Raw genomic sequence first — 25,516 nt, 5'->3', positions numbered from 1 at the left:
TGGGGATGGTATATGGACACAGGGGGTGCAATGACAGATACATAGGGGAGATATTAGAAATGGAGAAAATAGGAGCACAGAAGCGAGATGGTTTGTGGGGATGGGACAGGGACCGAGCTCGCAGGCTCCAGTGGCTTGCACAAATTACATTGTAACGTGCCATGAAAATAAGAGGGAGGAAGGTAGATAGATAAGCCACGTGAGAGGAGCTGAAGGGTAGTAGAAGGAACAGATGGTAAAGGAGGGAGGGAAGGGTGGTGGTGGAAAGGAATAGAACAGACATTGAAGGAGGGTGGAGAGGAACAGACCCCCAAGGGAAATGTGGAAGACAGAGTGGGAAGAAGACAGATGCCAGACTATGCGGGAGCGGAGGGAAGAAGATGGGTGCTAGACCAATTGGGGGGGGGGGGTTAAGGGAGAGGCACAGTAACAGCAAATGGAAGACGCAGAGAGAAGACACACAGTGGATGGAAGGAATTCAATGAGAAGATGTGGAAAGCAGAAACCAGACAACAAAGGTAGAAAAAAAAATTATATTTATTTATTTATTTTTTGCTTTAGGATAAAATAGTATATTAGTTGTGTTGATAAAAATTTATAAACAAAGCCCTGCCAGCTGAACATCTCTTTCTCTAGTTCAGCAGCAGGAACTTTGATTTATAAGAAAGGAATAAGCTAAATATTACAGTACTAAGACTTATATGGATGCAGCGGGGACGGTGACGGGGCGGTGAATGGGATGGCAGTGGCGGTGACGGGGCGGTGAAAGGGATGGCGGTGACGGTGACGGGGCGGTGAAGGGAACGGCGGTGACGGGGCGGTGCAGAGGATGGTGGGCCGGTGACGGGGCGGTGACGGGGACAGATTTTTTCCCCGTGTCATTCTCTAATAGTGACCATGGCTCTCACATTGGATAAAAACTGGCTTTTGAGACTTTTCTTTACAACAAAGAGAAAAAGTTTCTTGATCTTAAGATACAAATGTTCCCAGATTTGGCAAGAGACATACAAAAGCATAGAAGAGAATTTTTATTATTAAAACCTGGAGTATTAGCTCTTGGGGCGACTTTTTATCTTCATCACCCATGCAAGTGTATACCGTTTTTTCACTCATATACCCCCACCCCGAAGGACTGCTCGCACCCCCACAGCCTCCGGGACCGCCGGAAGAGGAAGCAGCGCAGAAGCAGGGCTCAGAGAAGGGGCGGGACTGCCGGCAGAGGAAGCAGCAGGACAACGGTAGGCAGCTTCTCCATGATGGGGGGGGGGGGGTGGGAGGCTGTGGGGGTGCGAGCGGTCCTTCGAGGTGGGGGTGCGGGTGCGAGTGTGAGTGCGAGCGGTCCTTTGGGGTGGGGGTGCGAGCGGTCCTGCGGGGTGAATCGGACGTCGGGGGGGGGAACTATGTAAAAAAAATTTGGACAACGTGCTCACGAATATAACACGCATGGTTATACTCGGTTTGTAAAATCGTGTATAACGCGCGCAAATACGGTAATACAATATAATTCTCAGAAATATGTTTTCTTTGAGCCATATCAGCTAACGGCCTTTCTCTCTTTGTCCCCCCCAGAGAAGGAAAATAAATGAGGGCTTTAATGTATTAGACACCTGTATATCAGTTAATTGCATTCCATGCTTCTTAGTATTTCCTTATTATTCCATTTATATTACATCTTGGATCTTATTGTGGACTTGAGTTGATTAAGCAATACTTATGTTGTTATATAACTTGAGGGCAAAAATCTTTTTTTTTCTTTGTTGTAATCACTTTCTGTACAAGTTAATCTTGAATTGAATATTTGAAATCTCTATATATAAATTAAAAAAAAAAAGAGATTTACCTAAATTATAGTAGTTTTTGGGAGAGAAAGACATGTTTTATGTGCGCTTGTTAAAAGCCAACATTGCTTTTCCCCGTCTCTTCCTTTCTTTCATCAAATAGCTCTGCCATGCCTATGACTGACACACTGCCCTTAAAAACTGTTTGTAACTCACGTTTTCTATACTGGATGATGCTTTATGGCTTATATGTGACACCAACTGATCGTGCAGGACTTCTATCTGTTTTTGCGACATGAACAGCTTTTGTGACCAACTGCTACAGCTACATGTGTTGCATGCATATGACGTAAGCATATATTATGCTAAAAAAAAAGGCACGTGCTTATTGTGTTGCGTTGCTTTTCCTGGCACATGCAGGGCACATTCACGCCTCTTTCCTTGTATATTCTGCGCATGTGCCGATCACTATCACCAGTGACTCAACGCATGTAAATTTAGCGAATCTTTGCTACTGTCTACCAACCTCATTTGCATATGTGATTTTTTGAGAATGACTTGCGTTTTTGAAATTGCTACAAGAACACCTGTGACAGTGCCCTGTCGGATTTTAATGTGGATTTTTGAGAATCCGGCCCAGAGTGTTTATTCCAGGCCTTGCTGCTTGAGTAATGAAAAGACAATTTGGCTCGCACTTCCAGGCAAGCTGCTCTCTTCTGGAGGAAAGGCTGTGGTTCACTGGTTGAGTTGCTGCCTCTGCAGTGATCAAATCCCAGTGCTATTCCTTGTGACCCTGGGCAAGTCACTTAATCCTCTAGTGCCCACTGCTTTGAATGTCAGCTTTGAAATGCCAAAGTGACAAAAAGGCACTATACAAGTCCCCATTCCCTTTCCTGTTCAGGAAAAATATATTTTACATTACATTACATTAGTGATTTCTATTCCGCCGTTACCTTGCGGTTCAAGGCGGATTACAAAAAGGATCTATCTGGCCATTTCCAGAGGAATTATAGAATAGTTAGGGAGTAGTCAACTTGGTTCATAGGGATGAAGTAGTTCTTGTGGCGTTAGGTTGTTTTAGAGAGTGGGGAGGCGTTAGGTTGGTTTTGATTGTTGGGTATCAGGGATTTTTAAAATAGTATGGTTTTTATTTCTTTTCTAAATGTTCTGTAGTCAGGGGTCGTTATCAGCAAAGTAGAGAGTTGGCGGTCAAATCTCGCTGCTTGTGTGGCCAGGAGGCCATTATATAGTTTTTTCCGTTTGACTTATCTGATTGGGGGGTATGTGAATGGAGCATGGGTTCTCCTTTGTCTGGTTGAGGTGGTTTGGATTAGATGGTTGTTTAGGTATATTGGGCTGTTTCCGGTCATGGTTTTAAATAGAAGACAGTATACTGTATGTATGTTCTCTCATGGTTTTCGCAGCTGGCATCATGCTTGTTGCAGGTTTCTGGGTCTCACCAGAAGACTTTGCTATTCTATGGGAAACCAATGAACTTTCCCGCCAAAATTCAAATTCATAACCAATGGACGTCCCTGTTCTTAGTCAGGTCAGTGGACCGACTATATACAAAGACAAATTGCAGACTTCACAGCATACCCTGAAGAAAGCCACAGCAAAATCGCTGAAACATCAGTTTCTACCTGATAAGACGCAGTGAGACCCAGAGACCTGCAACAAGTATACTGTATGTAGACTCAGCACACAATCTCCCGGTTCCTTCCCTTAGGTTGAGCATAGAAGCTCTATGGAAAGCTGCTAGATAGAGTCTCACACAAGCCCCCCCTCTGATACTCAGCATGCCCAGAATTCATAATAAACTGAGGAGTATAAAGATAAGGGGCTGATTTACCTTTACATCTGGCACTGCTAGTGGGTTACACCACAACTGCACTGCTATCAGTAGGAGGTGCTGCCTCAATGTTGTGTTTTCAGTCACTAGGGACAGGCAGGTAACCTGGAGTCCTGGCAGAGTTTGCCTTTCCCCTAGAGGTCTGCACGGGAACGGGGATCACGGGAATCCCGCGGGTCCCGGGGGGGGGTCTGGCGGGAATCCCCCCTAACCCACGGGACTCCCACGGGGACCCCTCTCTAGTCAACGGGACTCCCACGGGGATGGAAGGATTTGGAAGCAGGGTTTGTCCATATAATATAATGGACACGTCAGCCTTAGTAAAAGAGGGGGTTTATAAGTTAATTACCTGAACAGAAAACAAAAAAAGGGTTCCACCAAAGAGATTCCACAAGGAAAACAGCAGCGCAAACACAAAAGAAACTGTGGACTTGATGATCCTGTCAGAAGTAATTGCTGCTTTTTATGGGGACGGGCAGGGATGGAGGTAATTCCTTACAGGGATGGGTGGGGACGGAGAGGATCCTGATGGGGACGGAGAGGATCCTGGCGGGGATGGGTGGGATTTATGTCCCCGCACAACTCTCTACTTTCCCCCACCATTGAAATATGGTACTAAAATAGTGCTGCTCACTGGCAGAACTTTAGGTGGAGGACTCCCGCACAGCTTAGAGGGAGCACTGGGTTACACCTTCATACATTTATTACTACACTAGTCTTTAAGCCCGTTACATTAACGGGTGCTAGAATATATGTCTGTCTGTCTTTCTTTCTTTCTGTCTCTCTCTCTCTCCCGCTGTCTCTCTCTCTCTCTCCTTGGCTCCCTTTTTCTGTCTGTCTTTCTGTCCCTCTCCCTGCCCTTGTGTCTTTCTTCCTTTCTGTCTGTCTCCCTCCCTCCTGCTGTCTGTAGGTCATTCTTTCCCTCCATTTCCCTGTGCAGTAGTATTTCCACCCCACTTCCCTGCAACAGCATTTCCCTCCCCCCTCCCGACTTCCCTGTGCAGCAGCAGCGGTATTTGTCTTCCCCTCCAGGTCCCTGTGCAGCAGTTGCAGCATTTCCCCCACCCCTTCACTTCTTTTACCGCGATCTTGTCTGCTCCATTCGGCCCCTCCCCCGCGTTCTGGCCTGCTGCGATCTGGCTGCTCCGTTCAGCTCCTCGCGGCTGGAGTCCTCTTCTTTGTCGGCCCCCCCTTCCCTTCCCGCGGTCTTGAGCTTCGGTCTGGTCTGGCCTGCTCGCCTTGCCGTATTTTTTTTTTTTTAGTTGAAAGACGCAGCGGTGGCTCCTCTCATGATCCCCACCTGCGTCGGAAGTCTGACGCAGGCGGGGATCGTGAGAGGAGCCACTGCTGCGTCTTTCAACTAAAAAATACAATACGGCAGGGAGCAGGCCAGACCGAAAAACAGAACCGTAAGCCGCGCATGTGTACTTCCTATGGGTCGCTACAGCTCACGGAAAACCGGCGCACGCAAAGGAAGTGCGCATGCGCGGCTTACCGTTTTATTATATTAGATGCCCACCCGATATTGAAAATGAGTTACACGTTTGCTTGTGGGTAGCAAACACATAATTCACCCATCCAGATATTTTTCAAAATTATCAGGATAAAGGGGGTCATGGAAATCATTAAGGGGGAAGTTATTAATATGAGCTACTGTTATGACATGTTATTTTACTGTTAACCCCAGTTATTAGTAATTAGCCGGTCGATATTCAGCTCGCAGTGGTGTCTACTGTGGGCAGAATAAGCCCTGGATAATCAGTGTTGGGCCATGTCCTGGTGCTGAATATCTGGGGATAATTCCTGATATTGAAGCTTATGTGGGTACCAGCTGATTTTCAGCTGGGACCTGCATAAGGATTTCTGGCCAGGTCCCGAACTCCCCTTTTGATATTCCCTCCCACCCCTGGAACTGCATAAACTCCCTATCACATTTCCCCGTCCTACCTCTGAACCACCCCAATCTGAAGAAAAATCAAGATAGACTAGAGCCTCTTCCCCTGGGCCTCTCCCCCCCCCCCCCCCTTCGGGCCTACTTTGATGATCCCTGGTGGTCTAGCAGGGCATACGAGTAGGAGTGGGCATCAAATGTGCAGATGATCAATTGAATTAATGATTGGATAATGAATATAATAACTATAATGTACCTCTCTAAAATAGAATTTCCAAATCATGAGTGAATCGAAAGCTTCCCTGTGGTATGCATGAATCTAGTACAAGGGTGGTGAAATTCTAGGAGAGGGAGAGGCTGACACTCTGCGGTTTGCATTTTTCAAGCTGGCTGGCTTGGGTAATGCCATCTGCCGATTTAAAAAATGCAAACCACAGTGTGCGAGTAAGAGGAAGACAGAGCCAGAACTAGGAGTTACTGAGGTGGCAGGGTGGTTGGGCGGGCATTCTGCCGCTGGATATAGGGGTGGCCTCTAATACCTAGTGCTCCCTCCAACCTGAGCTGTATCTCTCGACATCTCCGGCTCTTATAGAGTCACTATTTCTCTTCTGAACTATTCCCCCACCCCCTCTTTTCATAGTTATGTCCTGCTTTCTTCCTTGAAGTTACTGTTTCTTTCTTTTCCTCTTTCACTAAAGACTAAAGAGGTTATTATTATTATTATTAAGTGAGTAGTTTTCTGAAATTTGCAATTAAATTGTAAGTCACTTTCACGCATCAGCCCCCAGATGTAGTATCCCATCATGTTCCCATATTGTCCATAGTAGCAGCAATCGAAGTCCAGTATATCGTGGTGTAAGCGCTCACTTTGCTCCTACGAGTATGCTCCCATGTTTTCCTTGAATGTCTCAAGATGAGCATCAAGGACATGGACTTTGAGCGACATCCAACAGCCCATTTTACTGTAATTCTTCACTAGATTCTCAACCAACTCCATGTAGTTTTCAGCCTTGTGATTGAGATTGTTATTCCCTTCGTGGTTGGGCTGAGAACTTTTCAGCACTCCCTTGTAGTTTGTAGAATTAGAAAAAATAAAAATCTACCCCTACAATTGACATGTCCTAGTGCCTACTGACAAAGTATGTGCTATGAAAGCATTAAATTGTTTTTCCATAGGAGGGGGCCACTGAAAAGTTCTCAGTCCCACCAAGAAGAGAATAATGTGGAGCCATAAAACTTACAAGTTATTCTACACTTTTCTTGACACATTTCATTCAATTAGGCAAATGCATTTAGTAAATGGGCACAAGTATAGGGAAAGCAAGCCATTGTGACATCACTGATGAGGTTAGCTCTTAGGCATTGGTGGGATGAGGCATTATGACATCACAATATGAGGGGCTGCTGAAAAGTTATCAGCCAAACCAAGAAGAGAATGATAGGGAGCCATGAAGCTTACAAGTTATTCCACACTTTTCTTGTCAAAGAAAAGCGTGGAAGGTGTTAACTTTCTCCTAAAGAACATGAAATGATTAAACCCTCTCATCTCACTTTGTTTTAATATCAATTCGTAAACCATGTCATGTGAAGATTGTGCTGATTAATTTCTAAGGGAGTGGTATATTATGTTACTTTTGTATCTTACCATGGTGGCTCCTGTTGTTTAATTTGTTAAAATAAGTAGATTTGCTTGTGTGCATTTTGTTTAGAAAAGATAGATCTGGCTCTAGTTTGAATTTATCATAAAAGATATTACTATGAAACTAAGCAGGTTAATTGTACATGAATTATCAGTGGGCCAACCACCTCCAGCTCTAAGTGACCAACCTGCAATAGTTGCTCAAGCTCCTGTTTTTTAGCTCCTCACAGGAAACAAGTTTTGTCAAGCTTTCTTATCTTCCTACTTCTTTTGAATTCTGTACTATAGTCTCCAAAGGTCTGGTTTCATCTTCCTAAATATAAGTAGTAGTGTTCCTCTTTTCTTTAATGGTGCTATTTCACAGAAAACCCTATGCAGGAGATTCAAAGACTGGTCAAAGGTCTTTTCTGAGGTAAATTTCAGAACCAGATGAACCAACTAAATAAATAAATAGAAAATGTGCCCTTGAGTCGACTGACTCCTGGCAACCACAAGCAGTGAGGGACCCTCCCCCCCCAATAGTTTCCATGGCATAATGCAGGAGTGGCTTGCCATTGTCTTCTGTGCAGTGAGGCACCACTATATTTCAAACTAGGATGAGCGAATAACACAAACACCAGTTCAACCAAATTCTGGACTAACATTTCAGCAGAAAAATATTCATTGACTAAAAAATAAAAATAAATTACACTTTATTTTTAAATAACACAACTTTATGGGCTGTGACAAATTATTGGCATGACCCTTATTATTCCTTTTCCTGATAAGCACTTTTTCTCCTGGCCTCACCGATAGCTGGAATTTGGTGAAGGAAACCCACTGAATATGCTCACCTCATGATATCATCTCAAAGAAAAGAGAAGACGTAACAAAAACAAAAAAAGCAAACCACAACAAACCTCTCTGCACTTCAAACCACTTACAGCAGTGGCTCCCAAAGCTGGTCCTGGAGGCACCCCAGTCAGCCCAGGCTTTTAGGATATCCACTATAACTTGAAAACCTGACTGGCTGGGATGCCTCCAGAACCAGCTTTGGGAACCACTGACTTACACAATAGGGATCTCGGAGAAATTTCTAGCAGAAAGATATTAATTGTCAAATAAAAATGATTACACCTTACTTTTAAATAACAGCATGCGCAGATGCTCAAGGCCCAGCAAAGAAGAAGATGCAGATCTTCGGGCACCGGCATGTCCTGTGCGTTGGTGCCAGTGCTGGTGCCGGTGGCCAGATGGGGGTAAGCAGCATGTACCACTGTATTGTTAAAATACTGATGCAATTTTAGTCACCAGATACAGCACTGCAGAAGTTGCCATTCCTTAAACAGTTCAGTTTTCACTCTGGCATCTGTGCTCATGTTTCCAAAACATTCCTTCTGGTAAAACTTCTGTTTTAATATTGTAGCTTTTTCTATTTTACATCAGCTTTCCATAGGGCTGCATTCTGTATAACTCTCATTGCAATCCATTGGTTCTGTTTTATCTTTCATTAAATCAGTCCCAGAACACACAGACATATATGGTCCTCTTCCTGTTCTACTTCAGAAAAGTCTATTTTAGGCAATAGAAAATACCCGGATTGCTTGAGCTTCTCAACCTTATCTTTAGCATTACTCCAGCAAAGCTTGGCTTGTGTAGGCTGTTCCTTCCAGCTCTTGGCTTGAACTGTTCCTCTCTGGCTTACTTTGCTAGGGTAATTATGATCAACTTCAGGTATGGGCTTTTCTCTCATTGGTGGAAACTTCTGGGGATTAATACACCTATGAGCTGCAGTTTTCAGGCTAGGGAACTGGCTAGCTTTGGGGTCAACAATTCCCTGTTTAGTTTTCTTGGCCAGCCCTGCACCTGGCTGTGCCATATTTATTCTACTAGTTGCCTCCCTAGAAAAAGATACATAGGTGTTTACCTGTTCTTGCTTCTTTCCCTGTAAGAGTCTGGGTTTAGCAGTGGGCTTATTACTGTCAACATTTGTCACTTCAGGTTTGAAATGTAGCTCACAGGGGACCAAAGTGCAAAATATAGACAGTAGATATCAATTCTCAAAATGGACACATTTTGATCACTAAATTGAAAATAAAATCATTTTACCTACCTTTTTGTCTGGTGATTTCATGAGGCTCTGGTTGCACTTCCTTCTTCTGTAAATCCAATATTTCATTTTTTTCTGCCCCTCCCCTTTTCTTTCTGTCTCTCTTTCTTTCTCTCACCACCCCAACCCCCGCCTTCCTTTCTCTCTCCCCCTGCCCCCCAAGTCATTGCGCTGATTTCTCCATTTCCCCGATTCTTTCCCTAACCCCCACCAAGCCACCACGCCGATTTCTCCCTATTTCCCCGAGCCAGGCCTGGCACATACAGGCGCCGAGACCACAAGCCTTGACCTCCAAAGTCAATAATAACGTCAGAGAGGAAGTTCCAGGCCAGCCAGGCAGCGATTGGCTGGCCCAGAACATTCTGACATCAGAATTGACGTCAGAAGTGGTCTTATGGATCCGGCGCTTGTACGCGCCTGGCCTGGCTCCGGGAGGCAGGAAGAAAAAGATCGCAAAGGCAACACGATCGACTCACGTTGCCTTTGCGATCTACTGGTCGATCACGATCAACCATTTGGGCAACCCTGCTGTATAGTATAGTCTCAATTCTCTCTATCTACAGTATATCTCTATATCTCTAACACCAGTGCATAAACTGAGCATATATTCATTGCAGCTGTTGATGTTGTTCACACACAAAAAAAATTAAGATCTTGCTAGATACTTGTGACCTGGATCGACCACTGTTGGAAGCAGCATTCTGGGCTTGATGGACATTCGGTGTGTCCTAGTATGATGAAGCTTTAGTACTTCTGTAATTATGCAGTTGAGAATTATAGTAAAGAAAATGAAACCATTCTAAGTACTTTCCTTCAGACTGGTGTGATAGAGGAACTTCTGGGTCACACTGCCTAACCATGATATTATGACTTCTGAGGAACTACAGAGAGCAGCACAAGTTTCATCATGTGATCAGTCTCATGAGAATCTGCGCTGCTGAGGTGTAAGTTCACAGCTTGGTTAGTGGGAGGTCTCTCCACAGGAGGTCTAGCAGCAGGAACACAAAGTTGATTTCCAATGCAGACAATAAGATATCTGTAACTGCAATACGACCGACCGATATAAGGGAAACGTGTGAAAACTGGTATTAATTAGTTTTGCCAGACTGATACTATTCATTGTTGCAGCATTTGAAGCTGAAAATCTTACTATCGGCGCTTGTGGGGAAGGGGGGGATATCTAGGGATATGCTTAACATCAAATCTGCTTTCCTGAAAGTAACAGATTGATATATCTCAGGCGCATTCTTCAAAGCAAAGCTTGTGGGTCAGTGGTTGTGGCCATTCATACTCTGATTCTTCCCTCTCTCCTTAAAGAATGACATGAAGATGGTTTCCCACGGTTATCCACGGGGACGGGACCGGTGATGAATTTTGTCACCGTGTCATTCTCTCAGCCTCTTCACGTGGCCTGGATCGTAACTAGTTTTTTTCATTTTAATTTAGTGAAACATTATGGCCAATGAGTGAAGGGAGGCCAGATATTTAGAATAGTCTCACTAACCTTGATGACTCTGGGGATTATTATAAAATTTGGTAATAAGATATAGAATGGAGCCTGGATGTAAAATATTGGCCTTGCACGAATCAGAAAGCAAAGCAAAATCTTAAATGGTTTTACCAGATCAGCTCTAAAATTCATTTTGGACATTCTTAGGAAAAGTAATAGGAAAGCTTTGAGAGGTCAGAAAGATGTGAGGGAGGGTGAGGTTGGTGTTGGAGTGTAGGTGGAAATTGATATGCTTCTGTACTAATCTCAACTATGAGGCCAATATTAAAAAAAATAGCTGAATGCCTAAATTTGGATAGGTAAGGTGCTTATTTTCAAATGAACTTGGGTGTCAGTTTCAACCTGAAAATAGGTTATTACAACTGTGGCGCCAGAATTTAACCTTGCTATTCACTTGCCTACTATTATTGGTTAATTTTTATATTGTACCCAAGATCTTTTTTGGATTTAGCTCATACGTTCTCAGTATTAGTTCAAAGCAAGTTACTTTTAGCAACAGTCCCCTTGATATTTAAGCATTGCAGTCAGGGCTGACTTCAAGTTTAAAGTTTATTAAAGTTTTGATCTATCACTTATAAAACTAAGCAGTGGACTGCCGGCGCTGTGGTGCTCCGGACGCCAGTCTCGGCCACATGTTTTGGTCTTGTTCATCAATACAGACCTTTTGGGACGCTGTTTTTCTTTTTGTAGATACCATCTGGAACATTACAGTTCAGAGATCTGTCTTGGTGTTATTTGGTGCCTCCTTGCATTTTCATCCTTGTCGGCCCGGGGCCTCCGCATTCCTTCATTGGACTGCAGTGATTGCTATCAAATGCATTTTGCTTAAGTGGCTGGAAGCGGTGGCACCTGATTATTCCATCTGGCGTAGTCACATGATTATGTTGCTCTCTTGGGAATGTAGAGGAGTCCAAGACATTTCTTCCTTGCCTGGACGGGCCTTTCAACACATTTGGGAGCCCTTTTGGTCCACATTGTCTCCAGTGGCTCGTAGCCGCCATTTGAACTGCTAGGCCCCTGGTATTTGTCTTTTTCCTATGTTTCCTATGCTTTTGTTTGTCATCAGTGAGAGTGGGAGGGGGGGGATGGGTTGTGGGTTGGGTTGGTGGGGTGGGTTTGATGGATTTTTGTGTGAAATTTGGAGCTGCCTTGTTGTTTTTTGTACCTGTTTCTGATTGTTGTTTCTATTGATGCTCAATAAAATATATTTGATGATAAAACTAAGCAGTTTACAAACAAACCCCCTCCTTTACTAATGCTTAGCACGGGTTTTAGCATTAGAGAAGTTACCACAGCTGCCAGCGCTAAAACCCATGCTATGCGTTAGTAAATGAGGGGGAAAGAGTAGAGAGCGAGAGAAAAAAAAAGAAATTTACATTACATAAAAATTACATAAATTTAGCGATTAACATAGCAAAAACAAAGATACAGTAGGATAGAAGGGTAAAAGGGTCAGGGAGGAACTACAATATCTTGATAGGAAAGAAAGTGAAGGGAAGTTACGAGAGGAACTTGATGGATTCAGCGGTTTCCAGCACTGCCTCCGGACTGCCCCAACACTCTCCAAATAGACAATGTGGTCAATGAAGATTTTCAGAAGCAATATCCAGATAATGTCACTGAAAATCAGTGCTCCAGTAAGCTGCACCTATCTAGGCAGGAGCAGCTCCTATCTGGAAAGCATCTCTGAACATCAACTCCAATATTTTCCTGTCTCCACAGGGCTTACAATACCTAAAGCACTAGAGGGGAAATTGTATAACTAGTGCCTAAATTTAGGCTTCGGTAGGCCTAATGATGCCAATGGTCAGAAATGGCAGGGTTGAAGCGCCTACTGACGCCTAAATAAAATGGCCACTAGACTCACAGCTAGGTAGCCACTTTAGGCCGAGGAACATCAAAGTAGGCATGACCAATGCCCGAAACGGCATTACACGATCTAAAGTGGCTACCCAGCCACGAATCACGCCAAGATAGGTGGCTGAAATGTAGGTTTAGACTACAGCAGCCAATCACATCAGGGGAATTCTCCCCTCCCCCATCATCAGAGAGGCAAGGGATTCCCCAAAGCTGTGATTCTTGGGCACCAGTTACAGAATCGCAGTTTTAGGGAGTCTCTGCCGCTCAGTTGATATTGGAGGGGGAAATTCCCCTGCCACAATTGGCTGGGAGTGGCCACGGCAGGGAACCTCCATACATGACCTCAAATCAGCTGGCAGGAGAGATGCCCACTCCCTCCTGCCAGCATCCCCCCTCCCTGCTGACCTGTGTGAATGCATGGGAATGGAGGCTTCTTTGCATTCCTTAAAATCACAGGAAGAAGAGAAGGATTCTGAACTACTTTGTGATTTCTATATAGGAGCCCTGTCTATAAATCATGTGATTGAGAAACATCTTACGACTTACAAATAACATCTTTTATCACACAGAAATTTTCTGGGTTCTTGATGCATCTAACAGGAGGCACTCTTTGAGCTCAGCACCCTGAGTCTGAACAAACTGCCTGCCATTTTGTAAATGATAATCAACCTTGTTCATGGCTTTCTCCCTAATATTTCACCTCTCCAGATGTAGCACAGGGAAGGTTGAAGGGTCTGGTACAGTGTGTAGTGGCAGCAGCAGAATGAGTGAGCATGCTGCAACCAAAATTATAAAACCCAACAAGTCTGCAGTCAAAGTGGTGAAACCAAGAACAAAAAAAAAAGGGGGGGGGGGGTGAGAGACTGCAGAAAAGATGTACAGTGTTCCCCTGCGAATTCGCGGTTCGTGGACTTACTAATTCATGGTATTCTCCGACCACCTCTTCCTGTACTAAAGTCGGGCTACACCAATCAGGAGCTGCGTGTCAAAGAGGTGGTCGGAGCATACCGCGAGTGATTTTCTTCACTCGTTGGCGCTCCAGCTGCCCTCTCCTGCCTCTCCTGCCTTTTGTCAGGCAAAAAAACTTATTCACGGTTTTTTGAAATTCGCAGGGTTTCCTGGAACAGAACCACCGCGAATATCAGGGGAGTACTGTAATTGAAGCCGGCTTTTATTCAGATATTAGAACAAAGTATAATGGCGTACATCAGAAATAATCCACATATGCTTTTAGTGGGTAGGGACCCAACACGGTCGGTGTTTTGATTAAAACATCTTCTTCAGGGGTCCGAGGAATCTATGTACGAAAAAGAGCCAATGGTGGATATAAAATAAGGTAAAAGCCTCTCAGCGCATGAGGCATGCCCCCCGATGCCACTATTTTATAAAGGCAACACATGCACTTATATGCCCTGATAACACAGAGTATTGGGAAGCTTTGACACAGATTGCTCTTGCTCCATTTTTAGGAATAACTGTGCATGTGTATGTGCTGGTAAGAATGCCCTCAGCCCATAACAGCAGTGATTGACAGTGCAGCCACAAAAGTTGTGCCTGGCTGCGCCTTCCATGTTGGGTGCTCTCAATTTGAAGCAGAACTGGATCCTGCAGCACGACAATGACCCAAAACATACCAGTAAATTCACCAAGGACTGGCTGAAAACTAAGGGCTCCTTTTACGAAGGTGCACTAGGGTTTTTAGCGCGTGCCCAAAATTACCACGCACTATAGCGCACAGGAGCTGAAAATCTACCGCCCCCCTAAAAAGGAGGCGGTAGTGACTAGCGTGCTCGGGAATTTAACACGCGCTATTGCGCGCATTAAGGCCCTAGCGCACCTTCGTAAAAGGAGCCCTACGAAATGGAGAGTCCTGGAGTGGCCGAGTCAAAGCCCTGATCTTAAGCCCATTGAGATGCTGAGGGGTGATTTGAAACGGGCTATACATGCAAGAAATCCCTCAAACATCTCACAGAAAGAATTCTGCATTGAGGAGTGGGCCAAACTTTCCTCAGACCGATGTCAGAGACTGGTCGATGGCTACAAGAAGCGTCTCACTGCAGTTATTTCAGCCAAAGGGAGCTAACACTAGCTATTAGGGTGTCCTAATTGATTCCTCAGTTAGAATATACAATTTTGTGGATATCTTTTGTTTCACCAGTAAATCAAGGAAAATATTTGTTGTTTATTGCTCCTGCAGAAACAAACCCAGCGCTGGTGCTAGTTATTCATTAGCTGAAAAATACAGAGTGAATGAAATAAGCAGCATCTCTGTCTCACTATAAAGCAGTCATCCGCTGCTGATTATGAAACAAGTTTGCTCATCCAGTTAATTTGCTTTTGCATAATTACTCATTTCTGAGTGATGAGGAACATTAACTCCTGACAAAGAACGTGACAGGGACTCGATCACTTAATTTACCCTATGAAGAAAATATACTAGCTCAGTCCATGTCGTGCGCTAGAGTGTAATTATTAGGGTAACCCTATGTAATTATGCTTACGTGTCCCAGCAGAGATTCCTATAAGAAGAAAAGGCTTGTAGAAGCCAATGCTGATGTGTCTAATATCAATACACCGACAACTCAATCCTTTCAGAGCTGAAATGAATGATATGATGGGAAGTAACCCATATCTCTTCTCCTACAGATGCATACTGAAGCTGAATCAGAACTTTCCAAAACCCTCATAAAGATACTAAATAAAGCCTGGCATGAGTAATTCGAATGGTGAGAGCTTTATGGGGTACAACCTACAGGGCAATGTAGGAGGAATGTGAAAAACTCAAACTTCACGGCAATTCCTGTTGACCACTGACTCATTCGTACATTTTGTTTTTTTAGCAGAATGTGGCTCAGAACAAAAATTTAATATTGTGTGTTTGTGTGTGAGAATAATTCTATAACAGGACACATCTTTGTAAATAGGACAAAACGGGGGATAAAATAGGCACCTTGGAATTGGTTCTATAAGTGGTGCCTAGGTTAGATGCCTAGCCGAATTCTGCATGCAATTCCAAATTGTTTAATTGATTTAAATCGATTAAAAATCAATTTAACACTAATTGAAGTTGTGCTCAGAAGTCAGTGAAGCGCCTATTGTGCCAAATGATGCCTATTTGAAAAGGGGATGTGGTTAGGGGTAGAGAATAGGCATGGTATGACTTAGGAGCCTGTAAATTAGGCCAGGAAAACCCTGGCCTAATATACCAACACAAAAATAATGACATTTATCAACGCCTAAGTTGAGTTAGGTGCTGGTAGGTGTGATTCTTTAAACAGAGGGGAGATATGATAAATGCGCATGAGATAAATGCAATATGAGATAAATGCGCATGAGATAAATGCAATATGAGATAAATGCACATGAGATATGATAAATGCGCATGAGGCAAGTCTCATTTGAAAGGAAGCTCCAGAATGAGACGGTATAGGGTGAAGTTAAGAGGTGATAGTCTCAGGAGTAATCTAAGGAAATACTTTTTACAGAAAGGGTGGTAGATGCATGGAACAATCTTCTTGAAGAGGTAGTGGAGACAGAGACTGTGTCTGAATTCAAGAAAGCATTGGACAGGCATGTAGGATCTCTTATTGAGAGGAAGAGATAGTGGATGTTGTGGATGGGCAGACTGGATGGGCCATTTGGCCTTTATCTGCCTTTATGTTTCTATATTTCTTTTTTTTTTTAGTTCATTAATTTTATTGAATATTATAAGTAATATACAGAAAGCAGTTCAAAAACATAAAAATTGAATAAGAAATAGTGATATAGAAACAAAAGAAACCATAATTGCTGTTATTTGCATATTGTAGATTAGTAAGAAGAATTCAGAGTATTTGAAACTGTTTCTATATTTCTAACATCGCCTAGCAGTTGATTGACAACTGCATTGAAATATCACGGATAACTTTCAGGGCCGGGTCTGACCCACTCCCGCCTCCCTCCTGTGTCCCGGACCTTTCCCAGACCTTACATGGTAGTCTAGCAGTGACGCGGGACAGCATCAATCGTCCTACGCTCAAGACTACAACGGGAACTCATGGCAGCCATTTTGATGATGGCTCTGCACGGGGCAGGAGCGTAGGAGAATGGATCCTGCCCCGTGTCGCCGCTAGACCACCAGGCAAGGTCCGGGATACAGCGATTCTTTTTAAAAAAAATCACGAATAACCAAATCCGTGGGTACTGAAATCGTGGATTCGGAGGGGGTACATTGATAGCTTAAGCAAGGGCAGTTAGGTCATCACCAACTAGCTGTGTGAAAAGGGTTGATAATTACCATCACTTAGGAACTAGCTGGAAGAGATATAAATTTAGTGTTATATTATGTTAAACCTGTTAGTTGATGTTTAATTAATCTGCATCAAGCTTTTCACCTTGAAATAATTTTGTCTAAAGTAATTAATTTGTTGTGAGTGAGCATGAAAGTGATGCGTGTACCAGTATTATGTCACATGCCATTTAGGAGGGAATTCATCAATATGTTCTACTTTTAAGATGGTTTATTTTATCACAGGTTGTGCTATTTTAGCACAGAAGCATAGGGGCCCATTGCATTAAACGGACCCTGTACTAAGATAGTTGCAAATTTTTGAAAGTCCCAAATCTGGATACAGCTCGAGCAATGATTGCTCATGATGGGGGCATTCCATTCTTAAATAAGAATAGATTAGAATATATATGCAACATAGCACAACATGATATATATCGGGAGCAATAATCCAAGTGCTGGAAGGGCCATGAGCACATTGTATTGTGGGTCTGCAAGCTAATTTCTGAAGGGAAACAGCCAACAAATTTTCTCCATGAAAACGTAGGTAGCCTTAGGAAACAGATACTTTGTACTCATGTATTTTTGGGCTCACTTTGAGACAAGTGCAAAAGTACCCATTAGAAGGAATACAAGGAGCTTTGAAAAGGAAATCCTTGTGGATACTCTCCGGTTTCTGATCTAACACTGCCCTTTTGGGGGGATTTTTTTTTTTTTTTCTTTTTGCTTTGGATAGAAGTACTCCTGGGGTGACTGGTTCATGCACTTTAATCTGCAGTGAGAAACAATAATTTTCAAAAACCCCATTGCTTTGGTTATAATGTTCTAATACCCATAAAAATGGGCTATTTATAAATTGTTCTCCCCATGTGGGGGTAAAAGTAATGCAAACAAAAGTAGAAGAAGGGGGCTAGCCTCGGAATAAGACAAACCAGCAGAAAAGAGGCATGAGAGATGTCTGAACCAACCTGCAGTCACATATACATTTATTAACACAATTGTCCAACAACAAGTCCTGAATTCTACGAGTGTCAGAGCTAATAGCACGGTGGTCGGCAATAAAAAAAAAGCCTAATGTAGTTTTGTAAAAGAAGGGGGGGGTTAGGATGCGGTTTGAACTGCTGAAGATGTGATGCTGAAGAGATATGCCCTGATGCAATATTTAACGAAACATGCCCCTAACCCCCGCAAATATTGAGGGTCTGCTGAGTAATATTTCAAAACCATTTCTGCACCAGAGAGACTTGTGGTGCTTTCACACAGAAGTAGATCACACCCTAAATAAGATCTTTCACTTATTATGTTTCCTTTAAATCAGTGGTCTGAAACTCAAACCCTTTGCAGGGCCACATTTTGGATTTGTAGGTACAGTATTTGGAGGGCCTCAGAAAAAAATAGTTAATGTCTTATTAAAGAAATGACAATTCTGCATGAGGTAAAACTCTTTATAGTTTATAAATCTTTCCTTTTGGCTAAGTCTTAATAAATAATATTGTCATTGATAGCTAAAGAGACATATGATCAAGAAACTGTTTTGTTTTACTTTTGTGATTATGATACACATACCGAGGGCCTCAAAATAGTACCTGGTGGGCCGCAAGTTTGAGACCACTGCTTTACATGGAGGCCACTTATGAGTCTAGAACAGTGTCTCTTAAACTTTTTTAGCTCAGACACACTAAGAGCAAATGTTTTTCGCAGCACACTAAATGAAGCAAATGTTTTTCATGGCTCAATATAAGTGAAATTATAAAATTGCAAAACCAACAAATTGCATTTGAGAGTTATTTCTTTAAGCTGTGTATGGGTAAATGTAACAACGGTGAAACTAAAGTAGATAGAATAGAATTGCTAATCAGTGCAATGGATATGCTTGTCTTTGAGCGCAAATTAACTCAAAATGTGTCTCGATAGTCGACAAGCAAACACGCATTTCATCATCCACCTTCTGCAGTCGTTCTCTTTTTTTCAATCTAATTTCTGTCAGAGCTGAAAATCTAAGTTCGTAAAGATAAGAAGATCCAAATGGTAACAAAGCCTTGATTGATTTGTTGCTCGTTAGGATAACTATTGAATAAAAAATAAAAATAAAATTTCTTGCCATAAGTTTTCAAGGACCAATCACATCAAAGAATGATGCTTGTCTGGATGGTTGTATCCAGTGTTCCCTCTAAGCGGGCGGGTGTTGTGAGCAAACTTTTTTCACTGTGAGCTAAAAATATCGGGCGCCAGCAAGTTATGAGCCAAATAAATATGTTGCTTTCTACCACAGAACTTCCTTACGTTTGTATGGAATCTATCCCCTTTCAACTTTAGAGAGTGCCCTCTCGTTCTCCCTGCCTTAGCTACTAAGTCTATTCCCTTCAGTACCTTGAATGTTTCTATCATGTCCCCTCTCAATCTCCTCTGCTCAAGGGAGAAGAGGCCCAGTTTCTCTAATCTTTCGCTGTACGGCAACTCCTCCAGCCCCTTAACCATTTTAGTTGCTCTTCTCTGGATCTTTTCGAGTAGTACCGTGTCCTTCTTAAAGTACCAGTGCTGGACGCAGTACTCCAGGTGAGGGCGTACCATGGCCCGGTACAGCAGCATGATAACCTTCTCTGTCTCTTCAGTCCAGCATCTGCCCCTTCCATTCACTGTCTGTCTTTCCCTGCCATCTCTCCTCCTGCCCCCCCCACCCCCCAATTTGGTCTAGCATCCATCATCTTCCTTCTGTTCCCCTCATGGTCTGGCATCTCTATCCTTCCCTCCCCCCTGTGGTTTTTAGCATATCTCTCTTCTCATTTCCTCCACTCAGATCTGATCATTCTCTGCTCTCTCTTCCCTTTTCTTCTCTGGTCTTCCTTCTCTATTTTCTGCCTCCATCTAAATTAAATTCTTTCTTACTATTTAGTCCCGTTTCCCTCTTTTCACTGTGTCTACACACAGCTTGTCACCCCTTTCCCTCACCCCTCCATTATCTTACTATTTTCTTCCCCCTTTATTTATCTCCTCCTTCCATCCAGTATGTGTTCTTTCCCCACTTCCATTCAGCATCTGCTCTCCCTTCTCAACTGACATCCATCTGCCTTCTGCTCTCTCTCCCTTCTTCTCACTTCCATCATCTGTCCCCTTCTCTCTCTCTCTCATCTCCTCCATTCCATCATCTGCCCCTTCTCTCTCTCTCTCTCTCTCCCCCCCCCCCAACTTCCATCATCTGCCCCCCTTCCCCTCACCTTTGTGGGTCACTTTCTTTCCCCTGAGGGTGGCTCATGTCACAGGGGAAGCTTTGGCCGAGCAGAACCGCTTGATTGACAGTGGAACTTACTTGATTGATGTCGATGCTGGGGCCCGTTGCCGTTTGAAGGAAAAAAAAAAAAGGTGGAAAAAAGGAACCTGTAAAGGCGAGAGGAAGGGAAACCTCCAGGACAGCTGCTTTTTGCCCTCCTTCAGCGGCCCAAGAGTTCAGACCAGCAGCGGCAGCTCTGTATGCTTTTAACTTCGGCACAGAGCTGCCCCTAATCAATAGTTTAGCGCGGTTTCATGAGGCAGCCTCGGGGCCTTTGATAGCCGGCCCGCTTCGATGATGCGATGTGGGCCGGCCTAGCAAAGGCCCCGAGGCTGCCTTATGAAACCGCGCTAAACTATTGATTAGGGGCAGCTCTGTGCCGAAGTTAAAAGCATACACAGCTGCCGCTGCTGGTCTGGAGGTGCGGAGACAAGGCAGGAGGCAAACACGGTGGAAGGCAGGAGTCCCGGCGGCCCCTCTTATCTGTACCCTTCTCTTCCACTGCCATCTCCAGACTCCGTCCTTTTCTTTTGCGGCGCCGTATGCCTGGAACAGGCTGCCTGAATCAATACGTCGTCGTGATCCCTCCCTAGCAGCATTCAAAGGGAAGGGGTAAAACGCGGACCTCACGGACCTGACGGACCTCGCGGATCTAAACCCGCACGTCCTTAAAAATCCGAGGTCCGTGCCACTTTTAGGATCCGTCAGAGTTAAATTGTCATAGAGCTCTGTCAGAGCCAGAGACTAAAAGTGGCAAGGGAAAAAAATTGAAGAGGATGAGCTTTTAGCTTTCTAAAGAAAGGACAGATGTGTCCATTGTTTGTCCATTAACAACATTAAGCCAATCCACCCGAACTGGGGCTTCTCTTTCCTCAACCCAAACTGCGGGAGGATCTGAAGTCCGCTTTCGCTTTCCCTGCAGCTCAGCTCAGGCCCCCGACTCCCTCGCGGACCTCACGGGTCTGAACTGCACGTCACATCCTTAAAAATCCGAGGTCCGCGCACTTTTAGTCTGGCTCTGACAGAGCTCTATGACAATTTAACTCTGACGGATCCTAAAAGTGGCACGGACCTCGGATTTTTAAGGACGTGCGGGTTTAGATCCGCGAGGTCTGTCAGGTCCGTGAGGTCCGCGTTTTACCCCTTCCCGCATTCAAATCCAAGCCCACTTTTTTGAATCTGTTTTCAACTCCTAACTCCCACTCACTGCTGCCAGATACCTATATCTACTGTATCATTTCCTCTACCATAATCTCCCCAACCCTAAAATGTCCTGACTAAATTAGATTGTAAACTCTTCTGAGCAGGGACCATCTATTGTATGTTAAAATGTACAGCGCTGAGTATACCTTTCAGCGCTTTAGAAATAATAAATAGTAGTAGTAACCCAGCGGAGTTTCGTGGGGCATTTTCTCTACCTGCATTAGCAGTAGAACCTCCCGACAGTGCACCTCTGCTCCAGCTCAGCCCTGAAAATCTAAACAAAGTGGAATTAATAATAATAATAACAGTTTATATATGTAATGTAATGTAATGTAATTTATTTCTTATATACCGCTACATCCGTTAGGTTCTAAGCGGTTTACAGAAAATATACATTAAGATTAAAATAAGAAAGGTACTTGAAAAATTCCCTTACTGTCCCGAAGGCTCACAATCTAACTAAAGTACCTGGAGGGTAATAGAGAAGTGAAAAGTAGAGATAGAGGAAAAATAAAATAAGAATAAACATTTTAACAAGACAGCATTGATCTAGATACTTTGGAAGGTAGAAGAGAGGAGAGAAAGGAATAGATGCAGAAGGGAGAACCGTTGAATAGTAGAATTCTGGAGAAATTTAAATTATAGAAATAGAACAAAACAAAGTCAAAAGGCAAAACAATAGATAAGATTAAAGATAGATCATAAGCTGGAAAGAAAAATAAAAATAAAACTTTGTCTTCAATCCATGGTTTCAGCGTCATTGATGAAGTGGAGCAAGTAAGTTTAGGAGGAGGGATAACGTTTCCAGGAAAAGGGCTGACAGTCCCAAGATGCCTATGTCTTCTCCCCTGCGATGGTCTCCTATCCTTGTATTCCTTCCCAGACACACTGCCCGTGTCCCAGCCGCTCCAAGGAGGCTGCCCCAGATGAGGCTCTCGGTGATTGCAGGATTTTCTCCTCTGCGGGAAGGCCGCCCGGATCTGATTGTCGGTGTGTGCTGATGCCGCTGGAAGCTTGGCAGGAGACTCTCGGTGTGTTTGTAGGTCTATGACAGCAGGGCCAAAAGCCGGGATGACAAGAGGCTTGGTCACTGCCGACACAGGCACCGACCTCCATACAGTGATCAGAAAAAGAGGTGGGCTCAGAGGAACAACCAAACACAGTCCCAGTGGAGGAAGTAATGACACACCCGGAGCACCATTCTGCACCCCAGTCCTCTCCCATTTCCTCCACCTGGCTCTCCGGTCCTGAAGCCAAAACTGCACTCCAGACCCTGTCATATCCAGGCTCACCGCCAGTTCCTCCCTCCGCTCCAGTACAGTCCAAGAAGCACATCTGGATAGTGGATCTTGCGGAAAGTTCCCTTCAGCTCCTCCAATACCGTGAAGTTCTATGCGGTTTACAAAAGATTAAGCAAAGGTACAAATTGATTGACTTTAAGAGGGGTGGAAGAAAGAGAATTAATAGGACAGGAAATCCATTTTTGAGGAGAGAGTGATCAATAGAACAAGTTAATCGCTATAGAGGGGAGAGAGAAGAGAGGATCAGTTGTCTAGATACTTTAGGAACAGGTGTGTTTTCAGACGTTTCCTAAATTCCTCATAAGTAATGGGCGAAAGCAATTGTTCTAGGTGCGAGAGAAGATGTTCATGGTGTTTTTTTAGTTTACAACCTCTCACTGGTTTACTGGTTGCTGGTGAACATACTTCTCCCATTCTAATATTGGCTAGTAGAGAAGAATTCTATGGTATTTTGCACTAAGGTGGGCTGACAGGCAACAAGTGAATGTAGTGGCTGTGTTGTGTGCACCTTCACCGCTTGTACTTACCTGAATGATGTTGTGATGTGGCATGGTAGTATACTTAGGGTTAACAGACGTCCGGATTTACCCGGATATGTCCTCTTTATAGAGGACATGTCTGGGCATCCGGATGGCTTTCAAAACCTGGAACTGTGTCCGGGTTTTGAAAAGCTTCCAGCTCGGGACCGTGTCGGGAGGGCATCTGGGCATGTGCGGATGCAATGCGGTGATGTCATGTGCATGTGCGCATGTGTGTGATGTCATCATGTCACACCTGCGCATGTGTAGATGCCCTGCCGACACGGCTCCGAGCACGACAACAGTTTGAGGAGGGCAAGGCTGGGGCAAAATGGGATGGGGCTGGGTAGACCTGGGCGGGCCTATGGGTGGGGGCCATGGGTCTGAATTTTACAATAGTAAAATTTGCTAACCCTATGTATACTTATAGAATCAAAATTAGTATTACTGCAACTCGCTCCTAAACGGCCTCCCTCAAAAAGAACTACGACGCCTTCAACTGATACAAAATACCGCAATAAAACTTATCTATAAAAAAAACAAATATGATCATGTCACTCCTCTCTTAAAGGAAGCCCATTGGCTTCCAATTTCTCATCACATCACTTATAAAATTATTCTACTCACTTTCAAAATCAAACTCTTACATCAACCTACATTCCTCGATAAACTCCTTATACCTCAAAGTTCCACTCGCACATTAAGATCATCTGACCAAAAACTTCTCTATATTCCATCCCTTAAAGACTTTTATTATACTCGCAAAACAAACTTCGCTATAACAGCCCCTACATTATGGAACTCACTTCCACAACACCTCCGCGACGAACAACAACTAGTCAAATTCAAGATCAATCTAAAGACTTTCCTATTTCGAGATGCTTTTAATCAAACCTAAAAAAAGAAAAAAAAAATTTTTTTTTTTTTCTTTCTTCCCTCTCTTCTTTCTGCTAAGCAAGCATCCATCATTTTAACGCTCCCCTCCCTTTTGTTCAATCCTCCCCCCCACTCTCTCCTTCTCACCAATACAATGTAACTTTTTCCCTTTCCTCACTTACTGCCCTCACACTCCAATACGTCAAGTCTTTGTCATTTATGTTTATCTTTAGACATCACTTTGCACATATTGCTACATTTAACTCTATTTTTTTAATTAATTGTTAACCGGCCAGACAATTGTTTGATGGTCGGGATATTAAAAACCAATAAACTTGGAAACTTGGAAACTTGGAAAATTACATTTGTAAGTGAAAATCTTTTGGTGGCCCTGGAGCTATCTAGTTTCCATTATGCAGCCTTTTACGTGGAAAAGGTTGGAGACCACTGTCCTAAGGAATGAATATGGAATGGGATAAGCAGAGAACTCTTAGCTGCTAAAATGTGGAGAGAGCAAAAAACAAAAAAAAGGCAGCTGGATTTGTCTGAAAACAGATTTAACTATAAACACACCGGAACATGAGACACTTATACAGCTGAACAGTAACTACATAGTGCTCAGAGAACCGTTGGTACGATGAGGCCGCTGGGCGAGCAAAATTTGCCCATTACTAAAACGGTTTTCTCAATCACTGCACTAAATTTGTCTACTAAGGGCTCCTTTTACGAAGGTGCGCTAGCGGTTTTAGCCTGCGCTCAGCGCATTGCCGCGCTCGCTACACGCTAACGCCTCCATAGAGCTTGTGTTAGTATTTTTTTGTGTAGTGCGGGGTGAGAGCACACTAATCTTCAGCGCACGCTAAAAACGCTAGCGCACCTTAGTAAAAGGAGTCCTAAATGTTAGCAATAGGTCTTTATAAATGTACTTGTGTAACTTGAGACTATAATAAACAGACTTAGCTTTAGGTGTGATCAGGGTTCCGACGCGTTTCGCTAGGAGCTGCTTCAGAAAACCCACATTGTAATAGGCATAATTTAGCCCACACCGTGTCTGTTTATACTATGCTTCTGCTTGAGAAGAGCAGAAGTATATTTTTGTGTCTCGTTGGCCACGAATTTAGACGTGGAGGTTGAAATGTACAGCGTCAGCATCTATGGTGCGCCCACATCTGGAATACTGTGTCCAGTATTGGTCACCGCACCTCAAGAAAGACATGGCGATACTTGAGAGGGTTCAGAGAAGAACGACAAAAATGATAAAAGGTATGGAAAACCTTTCATACTCAGACAGGTTAGAAAGCCTGGGGCTTTTCTCCCTGGAAAAGCGGAGTCTCAGAGGAGACATGATAGAGACCTTCAAAATCATGAAGGGCATAGAGAAAGTAGAAAGGGACAGATTCTTCAGCCTGTTGGGAACCATTAGAACAAGGGGGCACTCAGAAAAATTGAAAGGGGACAGGTTTA

The 25,516-nt window shown here is 43.7% G+C and overlaps 1 protein-coding gene across 1 annotated transcript in view; it reads right to left on the bottom strand.

Annotated features, from left to right (window-relative positions):
* TAGAP (T cell activation RhoGTPase activating protein) overlaps positions 1 to 8,830 on the bottom strand; it is a 41,844-nt gene extending 33,014 nt beyond the window's left edge. Inside the window, exon 1 of the mRNA XM_033935770.1 lies at positions 8,282 to 8,830. The gene's annotated coding sequence lies outside the window, so the exon portion shown is untranslated. The remainder of the gene's footprint in view (positions 1 to 8,281) is intronic.
* Between the last annotated feature and the right edge of the window lie 16,686 nt (positions 8,831 to 25,516).

This window comes from Geotrypetes seraphini, chromosome 3 (assembly GCF_902459505.1).
Source record: "Geotrypetes seraphini chromosome 3, aGeoSer1.1, whole genome shotgun sequence".
In the NCBI taxonomy this organism is placed as follows: domain Eukaryota; kingdom Metazoa; phylum Chordata; class Amphibia; order Gymnophiona; family Dermophiidae; genus Geotrypetes; species Geotrypetes seraphini.
The sequence above is the reverse complement of the archived record's forward strand: the minus strand, read 5'-3'. Positions and strand labels throughout refer to the sequence as shown.